Here is a 12,641-nt window from a genome sequence, read left to right as displayed (position 1 = left end):
GCATGTGTGTGTGCGTGCCCAAGATCCCAAGAGGAGAATGGAGGAGAAGGGATTGCAGCGTGGCCATCCCCCCTGGGGGGGGGATTTCTCGCTTTCTATCTCTCTGTCTGTCTCTGTCTGTCTGGCGAGCGCATGCGCCCTATAGCAAAAATCTCTAAAAAAAAAAAAAAAAAGAAAGAAAGAAAGAAGTTCAAGCAATCAATCATACAACATGGTGACTATGGCTAATAACAATGTATTGTATCTTGAAAATCACTAACAGAGTAGATTTTAAGTGCTCTCATCACAAAAGAAGCATGTAATGTAATTCATATGTTAATTAATAACATTAAGTCATTAATCTTCATTAAGCCATTCCACAATATATACATATTTTTAAACATTATGTTGTACATGATAAATATGTGCAAATTTTATTTGTCGATTTTTAAAGAAATCTGTTTAAAAACCACTCTCATCTCCCATTGTTTTTTTGTCTTTTTTTTTTTCATGAGAAAGAGAGAGGCATGGAGAGGGAGAAACAGAGACAGGCACCCCAGCAGGGCCCCCAAACTGTGATCCGCCTCAGCCTTATCCAGTTCAGATCATAGTCACATGCCCATGCACCTGGAGTGTATAAGGAAGCCCAGGACATGAACCAGGGACTTTCCCATATGGGTCCAGTTGCATTACCACTGCACCAGTGCCTAGCCCCCTACTAATGATCCTTAATGTGAAGGATGACTCAAAGAGCTCAAACTCCAGGATTTCCCTCTGACCCTACCGAGATTATGACATGCATTAAAACCTATAGAAGTCACAAAACATGTGCTTGCTTGGAAAAAAAAAAAAAAAAAAACCTTGCAATCAAAAAGGGTAGGGAACTTTCTTTTGTTCTGAAGTATTTCAGATAATAAATGAAGAAACAATAAGTTGAATATAACTATTTTTGTAACTCCTATTTTTAAAAGTCTAACTAATCTTTATCAATGGACTTAAAAAGAAAAGAGAGATAATGAGAAACAAAATCTCTTTTGGTGGAAGAAATCAACACTGCCTATAAAATATTCTTTCATAAAAAATTAAACCCTATAAAATATTCTTTCATAAAAAATATTCACAGGAAATACAGAGGTCAGAAGAAAAAAACTGCAGCACAGAATTAAATCTATAAAATTAAATCTCCAGAAAAAATCTACAGGACAAATGATCAATAAATAACATGGATCAAGAAAGAGAGGAAGGACAGACCTGTAGACTTAAGTAGAATTAAAAGGCATATCCAATAATGTATAGATTTACTTAGCTCCTGATTTAAATGAACTATAAATTAACATTTGTGAGACTAGTGAAATTTGAACACGAACTTGTTATTTAATGATAATAAGAAATTATTAGTTATTTTAGGTGTGGTAATGATATTGCAGTGATCTTGCTTTTAAAGTTCTTAGGTTTTAAAGACATATAGCAAAATAGCTGTAGATGAAACACAGTGCTATCTGAAATTCTTTGATTACCTTCAAAATATCTAATCAGGAGGAAAATAAATAAAACAAGATTGTCCATAAATTAATACTTGTTGCAGTTGGATGATGGATGTATGGGAGATCATCATGCCAATCTCGCTGTTTGTGTTTGAATCAGTTTCAAATTCTCCATAATTAGCTACTTAGAAGAAGAAAAGAAAAAGAAAGAAAAGAAAAGAAAATAATAAAAAAAAATCTGCATCCCATATGTCTCTTTTTCTCCACCAAAATGATTTTCAATTATTTAAGTCATTTTTCCTATGGCATGGATTCCAGACTCTTCACTATCCTAGTTACCCTCCTTTGGGAAAATCAATCTTTTCCTTCAATGTAATCACTCAAATGTGGTCTGAGCATTGCAGAGGAACTATTATATCCTTTATTTAACATACCATCATTCTTTTTAAAACCTATATTGCATTAGCTGGTTTGTTATTTGTGTGCATATGTATGACTTCTATTGAGCTTACAGTGAACTAAAAATATCATGTTTTATTTGCAGGAGATGTGGTATATTCAGATCCTTCAGCTGTACAATTGATTTTAATTTTAACCGCTAAATTCCATCTTTAGTTTCAGCCTATTCATCTGACCTCTGGAAATGATAATGGTTGAAGTATGAGAACTAATAAACAATAGAAACTACTTACTGCTTTCTGGGTGGTTATCTGGTCTTTGTGAGTTAGAGAACAGTAGTTACCACCAGGTCACAAAGCTAGCAGTAGCAGGGTTGACTTAAGCCTTCGATCTTTTCCAATTCCTAAATTTACACTTTGATCCTGTCTGGTCTGGGATATCCTCCATGATATTACTTATTTGCCTTAATACCATCAGCATATTTTATAAGAATGTAGACTTCCATTTTTTTTTATAAAACAATGTTTATCTGAACATGACCAAGAACAGAGAATGAGTTATTGATAGTCAACACCACCCAGTACTAATTCAGTAATCAATATACTTGTTCAGAATTAGGTGACCAATTAGAAATCTTATTTCACTTTACTTTCATTCAGGCAGCATAACCCTATCTGTTCTACACAAGGAAAATTTTAAGGACTTTCAAATGTTTGCTAAAAACAAAAAAATTACTTCCTATCTACTGAACTAGTAACATGACAAAAAATCAAATGAGGTAATTTTAGCATGACTTATTACTAGAAGAAACCATGTGGTTCCTGGTGATTTCCATTTCCTTTGCTTAGTGTGAATAAGACTTTTATTAAACAACCTAGCCTAGAATCTTGCCAGGAAAACATGCCTAGTTTGTATTGTCAGGAATCTACGTTTTTTCCACTTTAAATTAACACATATATCTATCTCCTGACCTATAAAGTCTCAAATATTACTGAAATAATTCTAAAATCACATTTTTAGATTATTTCAATACCCTAGGATGTAATTTTTCTGGGCCTAGAAACTTGCCCCCACTGAAAGTTTGCAGTCTGTTTGATTTAAAACTATATGTGATATTTATTCATGAAATGTAATTATTGTAAACAGTTTATAATAAAAGTACAGTTTTAAGTAGTCTTAGAAATGGCAGACAGAGGGACCAGCAGATGGCATAATGTTTACATTGCTGGACTCCCACGTAGTTGACCACGGTTTGAGTCCCGAACCTGGAAACTTAAAACTCATGCCAGGGGCGTTTGTGTGTGTGCCCAAAATCCCAAGAGGAGACTGGAGGAGAAGAAATTATGGCATGGCTATCCCCCTAGGTGCTGATTTCTCATTTTCTGTCTCTCTGCCTATCCAGTGAGCACACATACCCTATAGCAAAAATCTCTCTCACAAAAAAAATAGATAGAAATGGCAGACAGAAGTCCATGTACGCTAAAGTGTAGAGGAAGAATTCCAAAGGGGTTGAGATTGAGAAAAGTTTGGAGAAATGACCAGAGGATGTAAAATGAGAATTGCTTACTCTTTTTTTTTTTTTTTGCCATCTGTCCCAGCCCTTCTCGTTCTTTTCTTTTCTTTTCTTTTCTTTTCTTTTCTTTTTTTTAATTGCCTGAGCATGTGTGTACTCACCAAAGAGAAGAGAGAAAGAGTACATCACCCAATGAGTGCATTCATGTCATAATCCTTTTCCCCTATCTCTACATCCTGTCAGGATTTGGGGTATGAACACAAGTGCACACACACACACACACACACACACACTCATTCAGTATGTTTCTTAAGCTGCCAGAGTCAAGATTCAAACTGGGGTCAACCCTGTGAGATCCAACTCCCAATGTGCAGCACTTACTCACTGGATTATAGAGCTGGAACTAATCCTTTTAGCTCTTACTTCAAATGTTGATATTTTTAAGTATTTTATTATCCTCAGTGCCTTAGCACTTCTCATACAATAATTTTTAGCTCTGTCTTTTTATTAATCAAACTTTACTCATGAGTAAACAGTACTCAGGGCAACTTCTGGAAACACATTCTGAGAGTTATGTAGAGATAGAGGGGTTGACTAGTCTGCAGTTGTGGACTATTAACTCCTAGAATAAAACTAAATTGAACTCAGCAGGGGGCAGCAGGTGGTGTGGTTATTAAAACACTGGACTCCCAAATGGCTGACCATGGTTCAGGTCCCAGACCCAGTAACTTTAAAATCATGCTGTGCACATGTGTGTGCATGTCCAAAATCCCAAGAGAAGAACGGAGGAGAAGGGACTGCAGTATGGCCATCCCCTTTGGGTGGTGATTTCTCACTTTCCCTTCTTTGTCTTTCTCCAACAAGTGCATGCACCTTATGATTAAAAAAATATATATAGGAAAGGAAAGGAAAGGAAAGGAAAGGAAAGGAAAGGAAAGGAAAGGAAAGGAAAGGAAAGGAAAGGAAAGGAAAAAAACTGAGTCCAGGAAAGAAAGGCCAGTGCTAAGTGAAAAATAAAAATAGGACAAAAGCAAGAAATTATCCAAAATAAAGGGTCCACACCTGTGCTAGGCATGACCTAGTAAGTTCAAGTGGCAAAGCTGAGGGAAAGTTCTTGAGATAACAGTATCTAAAAAACTGTGAAATCTATTATACAAACAGGAGAGGGTTCTTAAATATTTTAATTGATCTGAACAGTCTTTACACTGTTCTTTAGGGTATAAATGATGTTTCTAAATTTTAGTGTCTTATTTACTTTTAACAAGAGGGAATGGCCATTTAGAAAATTCATTACCAAGAACAAGGATTATGAATTTGCTAGAGTAATATACTCTGATGCTCAAATAATAAAATTACACCTGTACTGCCAATCAGCATATATTTCCTACATGATGGACTCTAACAATGCTCAAGAAATAGCAATACACCTTTGATAAGTAATCATATGATAGATATGATAAGGATGTTTAAGATACAGAAGCAGGGAGTTTATAACCATATCAGAGAGATGAGAAATGAAAACTGAAATATTCGAATACAAGGGTAAAATGAGTGATATGAATAATATGTTACAAGTGTTCAGAGAAAGGAGACAATTTTGAGTTAGAATAATTACATGAGGCTCACAAACCTGGGTCTTAAAAATTCTGATAGGAAGAAAAAGATTAAAAGAGCACTTCTCTAAATTCCTTCCAGGCAATGTGAACACAAATGTCTCCTTCTAAAATGTGCTTGACTAACCAGACTGAATTCTACACAATCCCTCCTTCATTTTGTACTCCAGAAATTGCTGCTTCTTCTATGCCCCACAGCCAATATTGGGAGATGGGGAATGAGTAACTTCAAAGATACAGAAAGCCTTCAGGAACATTTTGTAAATGAAGGAAAAAACATGGTCACCCTGAGGGTCTGCAATGGCAATCACGACTAAATATAAATTTTCCATATATCCTTTGGGTATCTCTTTTGACCTACAAGAAGGCAAACTTCCAAAGCTAAGGTTATAATAAAGCCTTTTTGTAGTGGACCACAAAAAACAAAAGGGCTATTCAATGGCTTAACATTTGCTTTTGTTAGGAACTCATAGAACAGCTGCTTTCTGGCTTGTTAAGAAATTATAGTGGGTGTCCATTGCTTTTTACAGTCCATCAGTGTTTCTGGGAAAACACTGCAGTAAATCATGTAGTCAAGAGCCTGAAGTTACATATGCTTTGACGTTCATTTCCTACATTACAATTAATGGACACAACGGATGCCAAAAAGAGTCACACAATTAGTTTGCTTCATTTCTGAGGGTTTCCACCAGTGGAAGATAAGTGGATTTTTACCTTACTGAATATCCAGACAACTTTCAGGTCTAGGTAAGAATAAGAATGAATAAGCAATAGTTTAGGCACAAGGAGTGACACGATATGGTGTACAACTATTGTTTATTAGCTTTTAAACCAATCATGCAATGGGCCATCTTACCAAAGAGAGCAGTGGGACACATTTTTAAACCAAAGTAAATTGGAGCAGGTCAAATATGAGCATCTATGAAAATACCCTAGATATCAATATTATCCATTCAGATATTTTCTACAACGACCAGGATTTCTTTGTGTGCTTACAAGATGAAAAATGTGTGAAATCCCAGCTTTTGAACATGAAATGTTATCATTATAATTCCTTAATACAACACCAAATAAATAAATGTGGGGGTATTTTTGTCACAAATATTTTACCTGGTGGAATAGAAACCTGGGAAAAGCACAATTACATCAAAGGATCAAATAGCATAAAATCCATTGTATTATTTTTTTACTCATTTTTCAAATGTACTTACTGAACCATTAGGTGTAATTATAGAAATGAAAAAGACATGTTACATTCCCTCAAGAAACTTCCAGTCTGGGCCTGCTGACTGGTACAGTAGTGATGTGCTGCTCAGGAAAGCTGGATCCATGTGGAGGATCTCATGCTTGGTTCCCACACAATCTGTGAACACTGGCATGTATGCCCATGATCCTGGCTGACTGGGAGGGTTGGGGGTGGTAATAGTGATTGCAGTATGAGACCCTGTTGAGGGTGCTTATCTCTATCTCTCTCTCTGTCTCTCTCTCTCTCTCTCCCTTTCATGAAAGAAATAAACTTTAAGACTTTTTACCATAGGGCATGTGAGTTCACCAGAGAGACAGAGAAGAGAGAAAAAAAATCACCACCCAGGGGGATGGCCACACCTCACTCTCTTCTACATTCTCTTCCTGGGATTTTGGGTGCTTGTACACATGTGCCCTACATGATTATCAAGCCACCAGGCCAGGACTCAAACCATAGTCTTCCACGTGGGAGTCTGGCATCTTAACCACGATGCCACCTGCTGGCCCCCATAAATAAACAAACAAACAAACAAAAAACAAGAAACTTGTCACCTAACGATATAGAATATAAACAGCAATAATCAAAAAATTAAATAAATGCTAAAACAAAAGTGCAGGTGAAGTATTTTCTAAGTATAGAAGAAAAGTAAGACAAAAAATAAAATACATTATGCATATTCACTATGGCCTAGGCCCTGGGCTACATATTATTATACATACTACTTTGTTTTTGAGAGAGAGGTTTTTGCTATTTGGGAGCATGCTCGCTAGTGAGACAGAAACCAAGAAATCATCCCTGGGAAGGATGATCACACTGCAATCCCTTCTCCTTCATTCTCCCTTGAGATTTTGGGCACACACACACACACACACACACACACACACACACACATACACACACACACACAAGCCCAGCATGAGTTTTAAGTCACTGGGTCCACTACATGGCAGTCCAACAAAGTAACCACTTCGCCATCTGCTGGTCACTATACGTACTACTTAATTTGTTCCAAGCAAACAGCTTGGTGACAGAATATTTATTATTTCCCACATTTTACAGATGCGAAGTCTGAGGCACATAAAGGATAGGTAAATTCTTCAAGGTCATGCATCTAAGAAGTGGCAGAGATGCAAGTATAGAAGAAAACATGGCAATGCTTATTCCAAAGCTCGTACTTACTGCGTTGCACATCAGGTGTGGAAGAATTCTCAATAGCCCCTGAGGGTACACTGACAGAAGCATGGCCAGGTATCCCTTCAAAAACTGTAATCCTATCTGCATTTTGTAGTATGGTAGTTAGCAACTCAAGTTGAAGTTACACTAACAAATATTTGAGTACCTAATAAGTTCAGTTTGAACATTTGAGCTTACTTCGCTTCGGGTTTCAGCCAAATGGACTTGAAGATAAAGCAGGTGAACATGTGGGTCTGTACATTATCTGAAATGTCTCAGTTGGAAATATTATTATGGGAGTCTTCAGCATAATTGAAGTCAAAGATGGGAATAAGATGCCTCCAGAGTGAATACAGAATAGAGAGAAGAAGGCCTAGAACTGATATTTAATGGATGCCTTAGTCTTCATTACTTTGCGCAATGCTGTAAAACTATCTGTTGTTGGGGCGGAGCAGTTTATTTATTTCTTCCATGAGCAAGAGAGACAGGGACAGCATCCCACTAGGGTCTTGATACTGCCATACACCTGCAGCTTTGCTCAGCTCTGGATCATGGGCATGTGCATCCCTGGCATACTCAGGGAGATATCTGACATGATCCTGGAACCTTCTCATGTGGGTGAGCCTCATGGAGCATCACGTTTTACTGCTGCACCACTATCTAACCCCACTCACCAAAACTTGTTTTCTAACAGCAGCATGTTGTAGAAAAGGGATCTGCATTTTATGCACAGTTTAATCAGATATTGGTGCTGAGCTTTGAAGTATGAATATTATTTTCCTAGCCTGTGAAGGTATGATGGGCAATTCACTCTTGAGGAAAGAGCATAAGCAAAGGCACAGAGGCATAAAATGAAACCGTATATTCAGAGAATAACAAGTAAATCTGTTATTAAAGAAATGTAAGGACTAATGGGAGAAAAGGTCACAAAGATAACTAGAGACCAATTATGGGAAAATTGAATCTATACACAAAGGGAATTTGGTGAAATTTTTAAGAAAAGTAACAGCCATATTGATATTTTAGAAAAAGCGTTCTGATATCGTTGAGAGGGATTTATGGAAAATAATAGGATTGTGCTTTTTATCTCTGTGATGAGGTAAATCTTAAGACAGTAAACTAATTTGTCTTTTTTTTTTAATTTCCTTTGATTCTCCCTTATCTCCAATTCATATAGTGCTTTTCATTGCCTTAGAAAAAAGATAAAAGACTCAAATTATGGCTTTTGACTTAATTTATTTAAGTTGCAGAAATATGAGAATGTCGAGAATCCAAAGCAACAATTTTGTAAAGCATGGAAATTTGAGTTTTATGTCAGAAATTATAGGTCTAGAGTCAAGGCCAGTTTTTGCACCCCAAACTAAAGAATCCACAGCCTGGGGAAGAAAGTCAGAAGTGTAAGATGCCAATATGTTCCTGAAATATGGCTCTAGGCAATACTTTTCACTAGAGGAGAGTTGATGGTATAGGGATAATTAAACTCAAAAAAGATGTACGGAATAGGAGAAAAATGCCCTGTGTCTCCACTTCCGGGATGTCTTTCTGTGTCTTCTAAACCCAGAAAGTAACAGGAACAGAAAATAAAGATGACTGTTTCTCAAAAAGGTCTAAGAAATAGGCTTCTGACAGTCCCAGAGATCTCCATTGTTCTACAAGATATGGTTAGAGCCAAGACTCATCCATGTTCTCAGGAAGAATAGAAAGGTACCAATGAGTCCTTGTGATAGGAAAGAGTAAGACACAACAGCTATCTTCATAACCAAAGCCATGATTTAGAAAGAGATAGAGATATATCCACATGGGTAGATGACAGAGAGAGCAAACACATGACCCACCAAAAACAAATGAAAAAATTAATGGAACGAGGGACTCTGAGATGACTGAGGAAAATCTTGAATTGAGATTGCTCCCACAACCCACCTGAGACCAGAGATTGGAGTTTAAGTTTAGATGTAGGGGGGAAAAAATGACAATAGCTACTCATCAAAGTTTATGAGCTAAGAACCTGTATGACTACAGCTTTTTTCTGATATTCAAACCAGGGTCAAGGATATTAAATACATTCAACATTTTTTCATTTTTTGCAACTTACACAGACCTGTATTTTTGTTGTTGTTGTTTGGAGAGATTTTTGCTATAGAGTGCATATGCTTGCCAGAGAGACAGAAAGTGAGAAATCACCCCCCAGGGGGAAATGGCCACACCACAATCCCTTCTCCTCCATTCTCTTCTTGGAATCTTGGGCATGCACGCACATGTGCCCGGCCTGAGTTTAGGCCGCCAGGTCCGGGACTCAAACTACGGTTGACTACATGGGAGTCCAGTGACATAACCATTATGCCAACTGTTGGTCCCCAGACCTATATTTTTAAAATACATAAATTAAGGGAGAAAAATGAACCATATTTACCTTAATCAGATGCAGCTATTATCAATATTTTATTATATTTCATTCCAGTCCATTTTTTCTCATAAAACAAATAATATATTAAACATTTTGCATTTAACTTATATTGTCAACATCTTTCTACAACAAAAATATTCTATAAAATAAATAATTTGTTTTAAATTTATTTGCCAGAAGGTATGTGTGCTTACCAGAGATAGACAGAGAAATAAAGGAAAAATTATTCATGTTGCCATCTCTTCTCCATTTCCCCATCTTGTAAGGATCTGGGGCATGCATACACATGAGCCTAACATGTTTTTCAAGCCACCAGAGCCAGAATGTGAGTCATGCAGTCAGTCATGTGGAATCCAGCTCCTTTAACCACTAAGCCGCAGGACAGCCCTCCATGAAATACATCTTGAACGACCAATAATATTTCACCACATGAAAAAGGACTAATTTATTTTATCATATTTTTACTGCTGAACATTTAAATCAACTATTTGTTTTTGAAAATAGAAATAATTTCACAGTGAATATCCTTAAACATAAATCTTCGTGTCCACTGTGATTGGATAAATTTTGAGAAGTAAAAAGTTAAAGGGTACATTTGGTTCAAGATTATATAAAAGCTGAACACTCCCTCTCCCAACCATAATAAGAAATCAAAATAGTATTCACAACAAATATATTACTGCACTCATAATAAATAAGGGAACTCTCTGAAGACCAGAAATTAAAATGCTAAGGTTCATTAAATATTAAGATGTCTGAAAATGCTAATGTCCTTTATAGTTTACCAAGAAAATATAAATTTAAGTATAATTTTTAAATAGATATATTTAGACATAAAATATAGAAATAGAATGCCTTCCAAAGAAGTGGGGAGAAAAATCAGCAAAGAAAGTCTGATATATCATTTGTACAGAGAAAAAAAAAAAACAGAAAGAAAAATCACAAAAAATATAATTATAAATAGAGCATAATAGAGCACACACACCAAAAAGATAAGATGGCTGAAAAATATCCAATGTTTTACTAATCACAGTAAATGTTAAATGACAAAAGTGCCTGTTAGAAGACAGACTCCAAGTTAAGAATTTTTAAATATAAAACAATATGCTGTTCATAACACCACATCTAAAATAAAGTGATTTAGAAATGATGAAAATAAAAGGATATGGTGTTCCAGCTAATATTAATGAAAATAAACCTCATAAAGTAATAATAATATAAGACAAAATAAAATTCAAAGCAAAGCACTTTAAAAGGCATATTGGTTAAAGGACCAATTCACTAAGAAGATAAAACAGTCATAAACTATGGCTCCTTCAGGAAACAGAGCTTTTCATATAAAATTTTACAGTTTATAAAAAAAGTAGAAAGCTTCCATATTCTTTTCATAAGAATAGAAAATTTCCTTCCTTAATAGGCATATATCCCAGGAAAAGACAGGGTCATTTTCCTCTCGATGATATTGCATCTGAATTAAACAACTCATAGAGGAAGACGTAGTTTAGGGCAGTGCTTCTCAGCTTCATCAATACTGACATTTTTGCTGAATGATTCTTTGTTGTGGGAGCCTAACTTGTACATTGTAGGATGTTTAACAGCATCCCTGGCCTCTGCTCACTACATGCCAGTAACATTACCCCCGACCCCTACCGAGTTACAATAGTCAATAATATCTCATGACATGATCAAATGTTCTCTGGAAAACAAAATCACCATTCAGTCCACCCTTTCAAAAACCACTAGGCTTAACAAATCTCATCAAACCCCAAAAATGTCAGATGAAAACAAATAATCAAGGTTCTAGCAGAAATGAATAAAATAGAAAATAAACGAACCATACAGAAAATAAATGAAAGCAAAAGCTGGTTCTTTGAAAAGATTAACAATATCGAAACACCATTGGCTAGACTAATCAAGAAGAATAAAGAAAGAAACCAGATTAATCAAATATATGATGAAACAGACAATATGACAACAGACATAATAGAAATACAAAATATCATTAGAGGATACTATGAGAGACTATATGCCAACGAACAAGATAACTTGGAGGAGATGGACAAATTCCTGGATGCATATAATCTACCAAGATTGAATCAGGAGGACATAGAGAACCTGAATAGACCCATAACAAGCCAGGAGATTGAATCAGTAACAAATATCCTCCCAACAAAGAAAAGCCCAGGTCCAGATGGCTTCACTTCTGAATTCTACAAATCTTTCAAGGAAGAGTTCATCTCTATCCTACTAAAATTATTTCTAAAGATTCAAAAGGAAGGAACCCTTCCAAATTCGTTTTATGAAGCCTCCATCATCCTCATTCCCAAAACAGATAAGGACATGAAAATAAAGGAAAACTACAGACCAGTATCATTGATGAATATAGATGCAAAAATTGTCAACGACATACTTGCAAATTGTATCCAACAACATATAACAAAGATTATACATCACAACCAGGTAGGCTTTATCCCAGGGATGCAAGCGTGGTTCAACATACGCAAGAAAATAAATGTAATACACAATATTAACAGAAAGAAAGATAAAAAAGCCATATGATCATTTCAATTGATGCAGAGAAAACATTTGATAAAATACAACATCCTTTTATTACTAAGACCCTCAGTAAGATTAGTATAGAAGGGTCATTTCTAAACACAATAAATGCCATCTATGAAAAACCTACAGCTAACATTATACTGAAAGGGGAAAAGCTAAAAGCTTTTCCACTAAAAACGGGTACTAGACAAGGCTGCCCACTTTCTCTTTAATATAGTACTGGAAGTCTTAGCTAATGCAATCAGAGAAGAGAACAATATAAAAGGCATTC

Source organism: Tupaia chinensis, unplaced genomic scaffold, assembly GCF_000334495.1.
Source record: "Tupaia chinensis unplaced genomic scaffold, TupChi_1.0 Scaffold144482_1, whole genome shotgun sequence".
Classification (NCBI taxonomy): domain Eukaryota; kingdom Metazoa; phylum Chordata; class Mammalia; order Scandentia; family Tupaiidae; genus Tupaia; species Tupaia belangeri.
Note: the sequence above shows the minus strand (reverse complement) of the source record.